This window comes from Kogia breviceps, chromosome 6 (genome assembly GCF_026419965.1).
Source record: "Kogia breviceps isolate mKogBre1 chromosome 6, mKogBre1 haplotype 1, whole genome shotgun sequence".
NCBI lineage: Eukaryota > Metazoa > Chordata > Mammalia > Artiodactyla > Physeteridae > Kogia > Kogia breviceps.
Window position 1 is genome coordinate 42,520,710 of NC_081315.1, and position 14,887 is coordinate 42,535,596.

Below are 14,887 nucleotides of genomic sequence, written 5' to 3' on the forward strand. Positions count from 1 at the left end.
CATAAGACTCCAAAATTCTTTTCCTACTTAGGGAATCCATGAATGCCAAATTTTACTGGACGTATCTCCCTTGGGGATATCTAACACAAGTAAAGGGATATTTAAAATTTTCATGACCAGCCAGGCCAACCTCATGCATTTCATATAAAAAGTGAAACTTGTGTTTTCCCTACTCTTTAAACTATATTTTGCACTTCTTTGTTGACTCTTCTGGTAAGATGAATTCTAGGCCTTGATATGTGGAAAGAAGGGGTTTGAAATAAGAGAGATAACATACATATATTGCTTAGCAAAAGCAGCCTATCTCTGAAAGAAAGAACCCAGGACTGTGAGACTCACCAGTGTGTTCAATGAGGCATAGCTGATGATGTGAGCAGGCTTGGGGCTGAGGTGCTCATTTACAAAAGTGGAAGAGATGGGTCAGCTATTGAAAACCAGAACCACCCAACTTCTGAACCAAATAAACAAGTTTATATGCATCTGCAGCTATGATGAAAACAAATAGGAAACGATAGAGAAGCTAATAGGTGGAAAATTATTTCTGAAGACAAGACACCATACTGTGCTAAATAATCTTTTCTGGTTGCTGCATAATGAATTCTAAATCAGTAGTTCTAGTGTACACTTATATATAAAATTTTCAGTCAATGTATTTTACTTTTTAACATTGCAGATAAAGCTATTGTAGCAGAAAATTGCAAATGATTCAGAAATGGAAAAGCACAGATGAGAAATTCTAAAAAAGTGACAAAAATAGGGTGGAAGGGTTTTGGTAGGGAGACATCAAAATAACTTTTGTGGAGAGAAAATTTTTCAGCATGTGTATCATTCACGCTTGCGGTGTTTGAAAATATTTCTTTCTGAATCTTTGACTTTTTCCATTCACCATGATGTTGCCATGCACACCATTTTCTCTAGGGTAAGTGCAAAGTCTGAAGCAGCGAGACTCTTTCCCTCGTGAATTTTATTTGTATGCTTCACGAGGTGCCCCACTGCAACAAGAGCCCCTGTCTAGTTGCTGTCCCTGTCTCCCCTTCAAGTTTTACAGCCTTCTCTTCCTTTCCTTTTAACTATGACACTAAATGCTTTTCATCAAGATTGAACAATGGGAGATTTTTATGGAAGAGAGAGGTAAAACACTTTTTCCCTACCTATAGAGCAATTTTTAAGTTTCATATGGTTGGTTATTTGATCATTTCTTTACAAGTTGTATGTTTTGTCATATGTGTGTGTCATGTATGATTAAAACATGTGTTTGTGTTCTCAGTCTATGATTACATCTATATGATATTAAACTATAAGATATAGAGATAATCTGCCAAATAAGCTAGCTATATAATATTCAAAAACCAAATTTCTGTCGCTTGTCAAAATGAGGTCAGTCAAATCAATATTTTTCTTCTCTGTTCATTTAGCCTATTGGGACAATTAAATTTATTCAAAGGGCTCTATTCTTCTATCTCAAGGATCTGATTAATTAGTAAGTTTCCCCCCCTTAGAACAGCATTAGCTTCCTTTGTCTGGAATCATTAAACTTCACCAAAACCCACATTTAATTTCCTTCAGTCTATTTCTCTTAGAAACTGAGACGTCAAAGTAGTTAGTATGACTGATTTATTCATGGTTTAACCAGTGAGAACATGCATATGGGGCCATGCTCACACCAATCCTTTTGTCTCCAGCTATGTCTTCGTACACAAAAGAGCCAACTGGGAATAAAGCCTGTAGTTCACTTACAAATAATATGGTCATGTGGCCACAGCTTTAGACAATCTCCTAAATGCCAAATATATGTTGGCAATCAAAACAGAGTGCGTAATTATCCAAATTTCTATTCTCTTGAATATGTATAGCCTCTTCATTGCTGAAGAGTTTGCCGGTGTTGAGAATTTGGATTCAAACATGGCATTTAAAACCCACAAAATGATTTTTCGTCAAAAATGAAAACCAAGATTGCCATTTAAATAGAAGATCAGAGGATGAGAAAAAGAGAATCACAATGATGAGTAGAAAAATATATGCATGGAGAGATTAGAATGGCAAAAGAACAGAGCAAAGTTAGAAAGCCTTTGATTGACGTGTAATATATTGAATACTTTAGGAGTGATCAACATTGTAGGAATCATGAGCTCCATAGAAGTAATAGATATATTGTAAGCTGAAGGCAAGTGCAATAAAATTTAAGAAAAAAATTATTAAAAATCAATTGAATTGAAAAATCAGTTACAAGACTGTGAACTAAGGGTGAATTTGTGTGGCAGAAGTGTTAAAAATAAGGGGATGAGGAGATGAGTGAGGGCTGATATAGCAGGGGAAAGTTTAGGGTAGATGTTGAAATCATGATGAATGATACTTGCAGAAAAAATAAAATTTACTAGGTCAAGGAGAAATGGAGTGAAGTCCTAAGTGAGGGAAAACAGGAACAGTAGTGAGCTTGTATATTTATTTCTTGTTGCTGCTATAACAAATTACCATGAACTGGATGGCCTAAAACTACTTGTGGCCAGCAGTCCAAAATTAGTATCACTGAACCAAAAGGTGTTGGCAGAGCTGTTCTCCCCCCTGGCTACTCTAAGATACAATACATTTCTTGCCTCTTGTAGCTTCTGATGCTACTGACATCCTTGGTGCTTGTGGCCAAATCACTGCTATCTCTGCCTTCACGGTCACATTAACTTCTGTTACTGTTAAATCTCCCTCTGCCTTCCTCCTAAACAGACACTTGTGATTGTATCTAGGGTCCACATAGATACTCCAAGATAACCTCTTCATCTCAAGGTCCTAAACTCCTTGATTTAATCACACCTGCAAAGATCTTTTGTTCTTATAAGGTAACATTTAGACATTCCAAGGATTAGGAATCTAATCCCCGGGGTCTGGGGACCATTATTCAGCCTCCCACCACATGGCAGTTCTGAGAGAGAGCAATGAGGCTGAGCTAATGGGCAGCTGAAGGAGTTTTACTGAGGAAGGAGAAGCAATAAAACAGGGTAAGAAACTGTGGTTGTTTTATAAATGATCCTAAAACCCAGAAAAAAGTATACTTGGTAACATATGATCTTCCAATCTATTTTGTCCTGAAGATACCTTTTACAATAACACATCATTCTTCAAATTTCCCCAAGATATTTTTATTTGAGTACTTTATTGTAAAAACACTTTGAATATTAATGATTTTGAAAAACACATAATCTTATGGTGATACTGATCCTTTGTGAAACTTTATGTTCAAGTAATATGGTAAGGATTCACTCAATAACCCGTATGAAATTTTCAAGAATATGTGTCAGTGATATGATCAACATGCTTAATTTTCAGTATGTTAACACTTCTAATTTATCACCTCTCGAATGCTGCTAAAAAAAAAAACCTTTAAAGATTTTTTAAATGATTAGTTATTGTCTGCTTTCATTGCTAATAACATAATGAACTGGAAAAGAGGAAAAACACTTGGTTCAAGCTGACCACAGAAATTTAAACACTGCATTGATCTTTTTAATTGAAAATTAAAATAAAGGTGAATTTGAGAAAGGAAGTCACTGGTTTTTTGTTTTTTATTTTGTCATATGCTATTACTCCAGCATGACCATAGTTTTCTCTACGGGTATGAAAGAAAAGACTTAAGCAGCAAGCTTTTATTGCCTCTTTGAATGTCAAAATCCCAGAGAGGGTTCAATACTTCCTTTGACTCAAAAAAACTGATCTGTGAAATGCAGTCTTGATTTGCCAGTAAACTGCTTGCTTTCATTTATGAGGTGGTGTCTTTAAATAATACATGTGTTTATATATAGTTAGATTCAAATATAATTATAGAGAACATCATGAAATGTATTCAACTTAAGATTATACCAGCAATATATTACTTGTTCTTTGTACTAAATAATTCATGAGACCCTTTATTTAACAATCACCAAAACTTAACAACATTTACCACACTGATCCACAAGGGGGATGCATTTTTAAGAACTTTATTTCTTTGTTAATACACATCATATATTGATTTTTTATTTTGTTTTCATGCAGGTATATACAATAGTAATCAAAAATAAAAAGACATATAATTTGCTGTAACATAATTTAGGCAATAAATGTTTCTCAAAGCATCAAAGTTTTGTTGATGTAAGAAAAATTACTGAACCAAATGTTGGGAAATCAGAAATCATAGGCCAATTGATTTTACCAGAAAAACATTCCAGTTAACATTATATTAATTCTAACAGCAAAATTTCTCTGTATTAGCAATAACAACATAAAGAAAACCCCAGAGTAATTATAAACAAAACCAAAATCTTTTGTGTAATATTTTGCTCTAATCAAGGAAAACAAAATATCTGATGGGTAAGATTATTTTCAGCAATTTGAAACTGTCAGGTGTCTAGCATCCCGTTTTATTCCATGTTTGACTATTGTATTTAAACTATTGCCATAAAAACAAAAGCTATTAACTGCATAATGCAGGTCAAATGATACTTTCAGTGAAAATTGTTTAGAAATCATAACTTTAATATATTAAAATAAAAAAAGAGCTTTGTGTCAAAACAACATTTGAATTCCAAGTGAAGCACATACACATTTTGTGATTTTACCTTTGCAGAGCCTCAGTAGTCTTATATAAAATACGGAGATAAGTTCAATTGTTTTGAACATTAAATATGATTTATATAATAAAAATAGCTAATAATCATCTAAAGCTTATTATATGAATGACACTATGTAAAACTATGTGTATCACATGTATTCACTTCCATAATCCCCACAGTAACTCAGTTAGTGAGATACTAATATATACCCTATTTTACAGAGGAGGAAAATAAGACATAAAGAGGGTAGGGAACTTGCCTAAGATAACACTGTTACTAGATTGAAGAGCCAGGATTAAGACTTAAACAATTTTGCTCCAGAGGCTTCCTTTAATAGTCAATAACAATACCACAACAATAATCTGTCTCCCTAGAACATGTCTAATATGGTGGAATATACTATCTGCTCAATAAATGATAGCTAGTTTTTTAAAACTCTTTACTCTCATCCTGCATGTATACTTGTTTTTGGACAATCAATACTCCTTTCTAAGTTCTAATTTCATCATTATATGATTGAAAGTATGAATTTCATTGCTTCCCCCTAAATCACAAATTCTATGATGATGCCATTATATTATGTTTATGTAATGATGTGCAAAAAAAGTAATTTTAATTTTTTTCAATAAATTAAGCTATGAAAATTCTCCTTACTCTATATCAGAGTATGTAATATATAATATATATAATACGCATTTTCTATGGTGAATACTTGTAAATCAGCAGTGAAACTCAAAATAATTACAGTAGAGTTAAGAGTAAGTTTCACTTTACTTAGAGTATACTTTGGCACACGTAGTATTTATTTGCACCTGAGAAACCCATGTTTTGTGAGATAATTAATTCAAGAAAATGATTCTAGATGATAGCGTGTTCATATATGAATAACTTGACCTTTAGTTAGTTTCCAAAAGAGAGGAGTTTGATACATAATAGAATTTCATCTCCTTGAGCATTACTTCAAAATTCAGTCACAATAGTTTGGTGATTTTTTTTTTTTAGTGAATTCTTCCCATTGTAATTAAATTTAATAAATGTTTATTGGAATTTACTCTGTCAAGTACTGTAGAAACTATGCAGGAAATAAATAAATAAGACCAAAACACAGTACCTACTCTCCAGGTACTCAAGTTGCAATTGCATACCCACATACACATATTAGACAAAGCAGAGTGAGATAAAATAAGTGTGTGTGTGTGTTTGTATGTGTGTGTGTGTGTGTGTGTGTGTGTGTGTGTGTGTGTGTGTATTTGGAGGTGTTGATTAAGAAAAGAAAGAAAGCTTGAGGTTATAAATTGCTGACAGGTCCAAATAACTGAAGATGAAATAGAAATCAATGAGGCACATTACACAAGACTTTCACTGAAAACAACCACAGGGGAGTAGAATCATGTCCAGTAAACTGGAATAATAGCATTAGAAAGTTTAGAAACACTTTTTTAAATTATTAGTTATCTATTTTATACATAGTAGTGTATATATGTCAATCCCAATCTCCCAATTGAACCCACACCCCCCATCCCACTTTCCTCCCTTGGTGTCCACGTGTTTGTTCTCTACATCTGTGTCTCTATTCTGCCTTGCAAACTGGTTCATCTGTACCATTTTTCTAGATTCCACATATATGCATTAATATACGATACTTGTTTTTCTCTTTCTGACTTACTTCATTCTGTGTGACAATCTCTAGATCCATTCACATCTCTAAAAGTGGTCCAATTTCATTCCTGTTTATGGCTGAGTAATATTCCATTGTATATAGGTACCACATCTTCTTTATCCATTTGTCTGTCATAGGGCATGTAGGTTACATCCATAACCTGGCTATTGTAAATAGTGCTGCAATGAACATTGCGGTGCATGACTGTTTTTGATTTATGGTCTTCTCTGGGTATATGCCCAGCAGTGGGATTGCTGGTTCATATGGTAATTCTGTTTTTACTGTGTTAGGGAAACTCCATACTATTCTCCATAGTGGCTGTATCAATTTACATTTCCACCAACAGCATACAAGTGTTCCCTTTTCTCCACATCCTCTCCAGCATTTGTTGTTTGTAGATTTTCAGATGATGTACATTCTAACCAGTGTGAGGTGATACCTTGTTATAGTTTTGATTTGCATTTCTCTAATAATTACTGATGTTAAGCAGCTTTTCATGTATCTCTTGGCCATCTGTACGTCTTTGGAGAAATGTCTATTTAGGTCTTCTGCCCATTTTTGGATTGGGTTATTTGTCTTTTTAATATTGAGGCTGTATGAGCTGTTTATATATGTTGGAGATTAATCCTTTTTCCATTGATTCATCTGCAAGTATATTCTCCCATTCTGAGGGTTGTCTTTTCGTATTGTTTATAGTTTCCTTTGCTGCGCAAAAGCTTTTAAGTTTCATTAGGTCCCATTTGTTTATTTTTGTTTTTATTTCCATATTCTAGAAGGTGGGTCAAAAATAGATCTTGCTGTGATTTATGTCAGAGTGTTCTTCCTATGTTTTCCTCTAACAGTTTTATGGTGTCTGGTCTTATAATCAGGTCATTAATCCATTTTGAGTTTATTTTTGTGTATGGTGTTATGGAGTGTTCTAATTTCATTCTTTTACATGTAGCTGTCCAGTTTGCACAGCACCACTTATTGAAGAGGCTGTCTTTTCTCCATTGTATATACTTGCCTCCTTTGTCATATATTAGTTCACCACAGGTGCATGGGTTTATCTCTGGGCTTTCTATCCTGTTCCATTGATCTATATTTCTGTTTTTGTGACAGTACCATACTGTCTTGATTACTGTAGCTTTGTAGTATAGTCTGAATCATGGAGCCTGATTCCTCTAGGTCTGTTTTTTTTTTTTTTTTTTCCCTCAAGATTGCTTTGGCTCTTCAGGATCTTTTGTGCCTCCATAAAATTTTTCAGATTTTTCTCTTCTAGTTCTGGAAAAAATGTCACTGGTAATTTGATAGGGATGGCACTGAATCTGTAGCTTGATCTGGGTAGTATAGTCATTTTCACAATATTGGTTCTTCCAATGCAAGAACATGGTATATCTCTCCATCTGTTTGTATCATCTTTGATTTCTTTCATCAGTGTCTTATAATTTTCTGAGTACAGGTCTTTTACCTCCTTAGGCAGGTTTATTCCTAGGTATTTTATTCTCTTTTGTTGCAATGGTGAATGGGATTTTTTCCTTAATTTCCCTTTCAGATCTTTCATTGTTAGTGTATAGGAATGCAAGAGATTTCTGTGCATTAATTTTGTACCTTCAACATTACCAAATTCATTGATTAGCTCTAATAACTTTCTGGAAGCATCTTTAGGATTATATATGTATAGTATTCTGTCATCTGCAAACAGTGATAGTTTTACTTCTCCTTTTGCAATTTATGTTCCTGTTATTTCTTTTTCTTCTCTGATTGCTGTGGTTAAGACTTCCAAATCTATGTTGAATAATAATGAACAGAGTGGACATCCTTGTCTTATTCCTGATCTTAGAGGAAGTGTTTTCAGTTTTTTACAATTGAGAATGATGTTTGTTGTGAGTTTGTCATATATGGCTTTTAGTATGTTAAGGTAGGTTCCCTCTATGCTCACTTTCTGGAGAGTTTTTATCATAAATGGGTGTTGAATTTTGTTGAAAGCTTTTCCTGCCTCTACTGAGATGATCACATGTTTTTTATTCTTCTATCTGTTAATACGGTGTATCACAGTGATTGATTTGCATATATTGAAGAATCCTGTATCCCTGGGATAAATCCCACTTGATTATAGTGTATGATAATTTTAATATGTTGTTGGATTCTGTTTGCTAGTATTTGTTGCAGATTTTTGCATCTGTATTCATCAACAATAGTGGTCTGTAATTTTCTTTTTTTTGTAGTATCTTTGTCTGGTTTTGGTATCAGGGTGATGGTAGAATGAGTTTGGGAATGTTCCTTCCTCTGCAATTTTTGGAAGAGTTTGAGAAGGATGGGTGTTAGCTCTTCTCTAAATGTTTGATAGGATTCACCTGTGAAACCATCTGGTCCTGGACTTTTGTTTGTTGGAAGATTTTAAATCACAGTTTCAATTTCATTACTTGTGATTATCTGTTCATATTTTCTATTTCTTCCTGGTTTAGTCTTGGAAGGTTATACCTTTGTAAGTTGTTCATTTTATTGCCATAGAGTTGCTTGTAATAATCTCTTATGAGTCTTTCTATTTCTGCAGTGTCCATTTTAACTTCTACTTGTTCATTTCTGATTTTATTGATTTGAGTCCTCTCCTCTTTTTCTTGATGAATCTGGCTAAAGGTTCATCAATTTTGTTTATCTTCTCAAAGAACCAGCTCTAAGTTTTATTGATCTTTGCTATTGTTTTCTTTGTTTCTATTTCATTTATTTCTGATGTGATCTTTATGATTTCTTTCCTTCTGCTAGCTTTGGGTTTTGTTTGTTCTTCTTTCTTTAGTTCCTTTACATTTAAGGTTAGATTGTTTATTTGAGATTTTTCTTATTTCTTGAGGTAGGATCATATTGCTATAAACTTCCCTCTTGGAACTGCTTTTGCTGCATCCATTGGTTTTGGATTGCTGTGTTTTTGTTGTCATTTGTCTCTAGGAATTTTTTTATTTCCTATTTGATTTCTTCAGTTATCTCTTGGTTATTTAGTAACATACTGTTTAGCCTTCATGTGTTTGTGTTTTTTACATTTATTCCCCTATAATTTATTTCTAGTCTCATAACATTGTGGTCAGAAAAGATGCTTGATATGATTTCAATTTTCTTAAACTTACCAATGCTTGATTTGTGACTCAAGATGTGATCTATCCTGGAGAATATTCCATGTACACTTGAGAAGAAAGTGTAATCTGCTGTTTTGGGATGGAAAGTCCTATAAATGTCAATTAAAACTATCTTGTCTGTTGTGTCACTTAAAGCTTGTGTTTCCTTATTCATTTTATCTCTGTTTGATCTGTCCTTCATTGTAAGTGAGGTGTTAAAGTCCCCCACTATTATTGTTACTGTTGTTTTCCTCTTTTATAGTTGTTAGCATTTCCCTTACGTATTGAGGTGCTCCTATGTTGGGTGCATATATATTTATAATTATTATACCTTCTTCTTGGATTGATCCCTTGATCATTATGTAGTGTCCTTCTTTGTCTTTTGTAACATTATTTTAGTCTTTTTTTTTTTTTTTTGATATGAGCATTGCTACTCCATCTTTCTTTTGATTTCCATTTGCATGGAATATCTTTTTCCATTCCCTCTCTTTCAGTGTATGTGTTCCTAGGTCTGAAGTGCATCTCTTTTAGATGGCATATATTCAGGTCTTGTTTTTGTATTCATTTAGTGAACCTGTGTCTTTTGGTTGGTGCATTTAATCCATTCACTTTTAAGGTAATTATCAATTTGTATGTTCCTATTACCATTTTCTTAATTGTTTGGGGTTTGTTTTTGTAGGTCCTTTTCTACTCTGTTTCCCACTTAGAGAAATTCCTTTAGCATTGCTGTAGAGCTGGTTTGGTGGTGCTGAATCCTCTTAGCTTTTGCTTGTCTGTAAAGGTTTTAATATCTCTGTCAAATGTGAATGAGATCCTTGACGTCTAGAGTGATCTTGGTTTTAGGTTCTTCCCTTTCATCACTTTACATAAATCATGCCACTCTCTTCTGGCTTGTAGAGCTTCTGCTGAGAAATCAGCTGTTAAACTTATGGGAGTTTTATTGTATGTTGTCATTTTTCCCTTGTTGCTTTTAATAATTTTTCTATGTCTTTAATTTTTGTCAATTTGATTACTGTAAGTCTTTGCATGTTTCTTCTTAAATATAATATATATTATAATAAACTGCCAGGGTTTATCCTGCCTGGGAGTCTCTGTGCTTCCTGGACTTGGGTGGCTATTTCTTTTCCCATATTAGGGAAGTTTTTGACTATAATCTCTTCAAATATTTTCTTGAGTCCTTTCTGTCTCTCTTCTCCTTTTAGGACCCCTATAATGTGAATGTTGGTGTGTTTCATGTTGTCCCAGAGGTCTCTTAGGCTGTCTTCATTTGTTTTCATTCTTTTTTCTTTATTCTGTTTCACGGCAGTGATTTGCACCATTCTGTCTTCCAGGTCACTTGTCCATTCTTCTGCCTCAGTTATTCTGCTATTGATTCCTTCTAGTGTATTTTTTCATTTCAGTTATTGTATTGTTCATCTCTGTTTGTTCTTTAATTCTTCTAGGTCTTTGTACATTTCTTGTATCTTCTCAATCTTTGCCTCCATTCTTTTCCGAGATCCTGGATCATCTTCACTATCATTATTCTGAATTCTTTGTTGGAAAGTTGCCTATCTCCACTTCATTTAGTTGTTTTTCTGGGGTTTTATCTTGTTCCTTCATCTGGTATATAGTCCTCTGCCTTTTCATTTTGTCTATCTTTCTGTGACTGTGGTTTTCGTTCCACAGGCTGCAGAATTGTAGTTCTTCTTGCTTCTGCCATCTGCTCTCTGGTAGATGAGGATATCTAAGAGGCTGTGCAAGCTTTCTGATGGGAGGGACTAGCGGTGTGTAGAGCTGGACGTTGCTCTGTTGGGCAGAGCTTAGTAAAACTTTAATCCACTTTTCAGCTGATGGGTAGGGTTGAGTTCCCTCCCTGTCAGTTGTTTAGCTGAATGTGACACAGCACTGGAGGCTACAGGCTCTTTGGTGGGGCTAATGGCTGACTCCAGATGACTCATGCCAAGGAGTACTTCCCAGTACTTCTGCTGCTGGTGCCCTTGTCCCCACAAGTGAGCCACAGCCACCCCCCCCCGACCTCTGCAGGAGACCCTCCAACACTAGCAGGTAGGTCTGATTCAGTCTCTATGGCATCACTGCTCCTTCTCCTGGGTCCTGGTGTGCACAGTATTTTGTGTGTGCCCTCCAAGAGTGGAGTCTCTGTTTCCCCCAGTCCTGTCAAGGTTCTGTAGTCAAATCCTGCCAGGCTTCAAGTATGATTCTCTGGGAATTCCTGCTCCCATTGCTGGACTCCCAGGTTGGGAAACCTGACGTGGGGCTCAGAACCTTCAGCCCAGTGGGTGGACTTCCATGGTATAAGTGTTCTCCAGTTTGTGAGTCACCCACCCAGCGGTTATAGGTTTTGATTTTATTGTGATTGTGCCCCTCCTACCGTCTCATTGCAGCTTCTCCTTTGTCTTTGAATGTGAAGTATCTTATTTGGTGAGTTGCAGTGTCTTCCTCTCGTTGATTGTTCAGCAGTTAGTTGTGATTCTGGTGCTCTGGCAAGAGGGAATGAGTGCACTACTCTTGCAAGTGGGAGTGGTTCCTTCTACTCTGCCATCTTGAACCAATCTCTAAAAATGTTTTTTAAATTAATATTTTTCAAGTTCTTTCAACCCTGCTAAAACTTAGAACCATACTTGAAAGATTAAAGGGGGAGAAAAAAAAACAGCAAAAATAAACTCTTCCTTGATCAAAGACTTTTTATCAGACAAACTTTTTAGAAACACTTTTGTATCAAACCAAAGTCAGGTCTCTGACACAATTACAAGTTCTAAATACAGATCAGTGAGGAAAATATATGATTTGTTGGAATCAGTTTGTACATAATGGCCGTACATTCATCTAAATTTTTTTTTGAAGTACAGAATGTAGCTACACCTTAGAAAACAGAAAAGACCTTTTACCTTGTTAAGGTGATCTTATATAACTAAGAAGGTAGTAAAGTTTTCTTAACCTGGATTTTAAAGTTAGAATAGTGTTCTCAACTTCAGAGACATAGAGTTGGCTTGTCTATGGTGGTAGTGTTTTTATTGAAAGGATGGATGCATTTATTAGAAACCCCACTAATTTTTATTTTTAAGAGATTACACATATGATGCTACAACAAAGACCCAAAGTAAAGGTGACTCAAATAAAAAGCAAGTTGATTTTTCTCAAAAATAATGATGGGAGAGTAATTGATTCAAGATAATGGATTGGCATCATGGTGTCATAGACACAGGTCCATGTATTTTGTGGTTCTGCCATCTCTATGGCATAACCCTCACATACAAGGACCAAGGTTACTTGTTGCCATACTTGTACTCTTATTAGAAAGATGCAGGAGGAAGGGACACGATGGTGGAACTCTTCTCTTAGGAATAAGATCTGAAATTTCTACTCAACCATACTTCTCATATTCCATGGGTCAACACTTAATGTGACCACACTTAGTTGCAAGGAAGGCTGAACAATGTAGTCTTCTAGTCAGCTGCTGTGTGCCAAGCTACAATTTCTATTCTCTACAGAAAAATGGGGAGACATATATTGTGTAAAATCAAACAGTTTCTCCCATGACAATTTTCACATTGTTTTGAAGGTGGTTTTCCTTGAGAGTTCAAAGTCTCTGACACTCAGGAGCCAGCCTGTTTTACTGGATAATTAGATGACACCTTGAGGTTTTGCCAACAGCTCAGAACCAAGCCATTGTGGAAATATTTACTGTTCATTTCAGCTGAGGGGAAATGGTGCTGTTTGAGTTGGAGAGGAGGGGGTGTGACTTTGATCATTTTCTATGATCTATCTCAGGGACAGAGATTCTGAGCCATAGTAACATGTGCATAAACTTTAAAACTCATTTTGGACTCTGTTTTCTTCTGTTATTTTTAAGGAATATAACACATAAAGATGACTTAGAATTATAGAAAATTTTTAAGGGACTTTTCAAATATTTTCTATTCTCCTCCTCTGGTGTTCATTGATTTTACTGTACCAATTGTTTACATATAAGAAGCAAAAATAACAGTTTTAATATAATCATTGAACTAAAGGGACGTGTAATACATGTGATTGTCAAGAGGCTATGGAACCATGTTGTAGATTTACCAAGGGTCTCTGATACCCCAGACCCAGAAAGGTAGGTATCCCGACCTGAGAAATGATCTGCTATGTAAATACACAGATATTTTAGTCCATGAAGATCTAATTAATGTCTCTCATGTAATCACTCCCGTTTAAGATCTTAAACTAAAAACCTAACTCTGAAAATTAAAATTCTAATGGACAAAATAAATGAAAACAAAAATTCCACCAGCCTCAGCATGGTGGACCTGGTGATATGTTGGTATTTTGTTGTGTATGATAATACCCCAGGTAAAAATCAAAACTTGTGGTCTCACTACTTGTTACAGTAGCCAGAGTGATCTTTTAAAAACTAAAGTCTTATCATGTCACTTTGCTGAAAGCCAATAGATTCCAACTTCCTTCAGTGAAAGCCAGAGTCTTCCTCTTGGACTTCAAGAATTGCATGCTTTTTTCTCCTTTTCTGACTTAGTCTCTCCTCCTAGCTTGATTAACTACAGCCAGTTGTGCTTCTTGCTATTTCTGGAACACACCAACTATTCATGGAATTCTGCCTCCAAAACTTTGCCATTGTTTTTGCCTCTGCCTGGAATATTCTTCTCCCAGATATCTTATACGGCTTGTTCCCTTACTTCATTGTTTCTGCCCAAAATGTCACCCAGTCAGAGAGACATTCCCTGACTAGTATGTTTAAAATAAAACCTTTCAGTCACTTTCTGCCTGCTTAGGCTGATTTATTTATTTCCTTCTTAGCACTCATGCATTTAATTCACTGTTCATCATTGTCTTTTGTTCTATTAAAGGGTAATCCCCATGAGGGAAGTGACTTTCTATGTTCACATTCACTGCTGATCTTCATAGCTTAGAACAGTATCTAATGATTTGTGGGGCTTCAATACAAATATGTTGAATAAATGAATAAAATAATGTCATAGAATTTCTAATGGAAAGGAACAGGAAGTTGTTGGACAAAGCCTCCCTTGATATTGAAGGCAACCAGTTGATTGGGTGGGTTTGTGAGAAAAATTCATGACTTTACCCAGTCAACTAGAAATTTCACCTTTAACTTTGTTCTGTGTTATCCCATAGAATATTCCACCTATTATTTTTTCACCTGACTTAACAGTGACATGTGGAATCCATTGCATTTGTATTTTTTTTCAAATACAATTTGAAGCTGAACTAAATATTTTATGTTTATACTGATAAAAGAGAGAGCTTTATATCTAAGACCAGCATCTTTACAGAAAAACAGGACCAGGTAACTGTCAGAGTCATACACAGCTAAGGAAGTGCTATGATAAATGGAGTGTCTGAGAAGAAGTTGCTAGAACCATAATGCATACCAAGAATTATCCTGTGACAACATCCCACTGATTAAAGACCCATTCTCCTGACTACTTACAACTCAACCTCATTCATTTCTATCTGTAATGCATAACTAAAAGGCTTGACATACAAAAACCCAGTGCTTCAGAGGGCTACATTTTTTTTTATAACAATATATCTCCACTAAC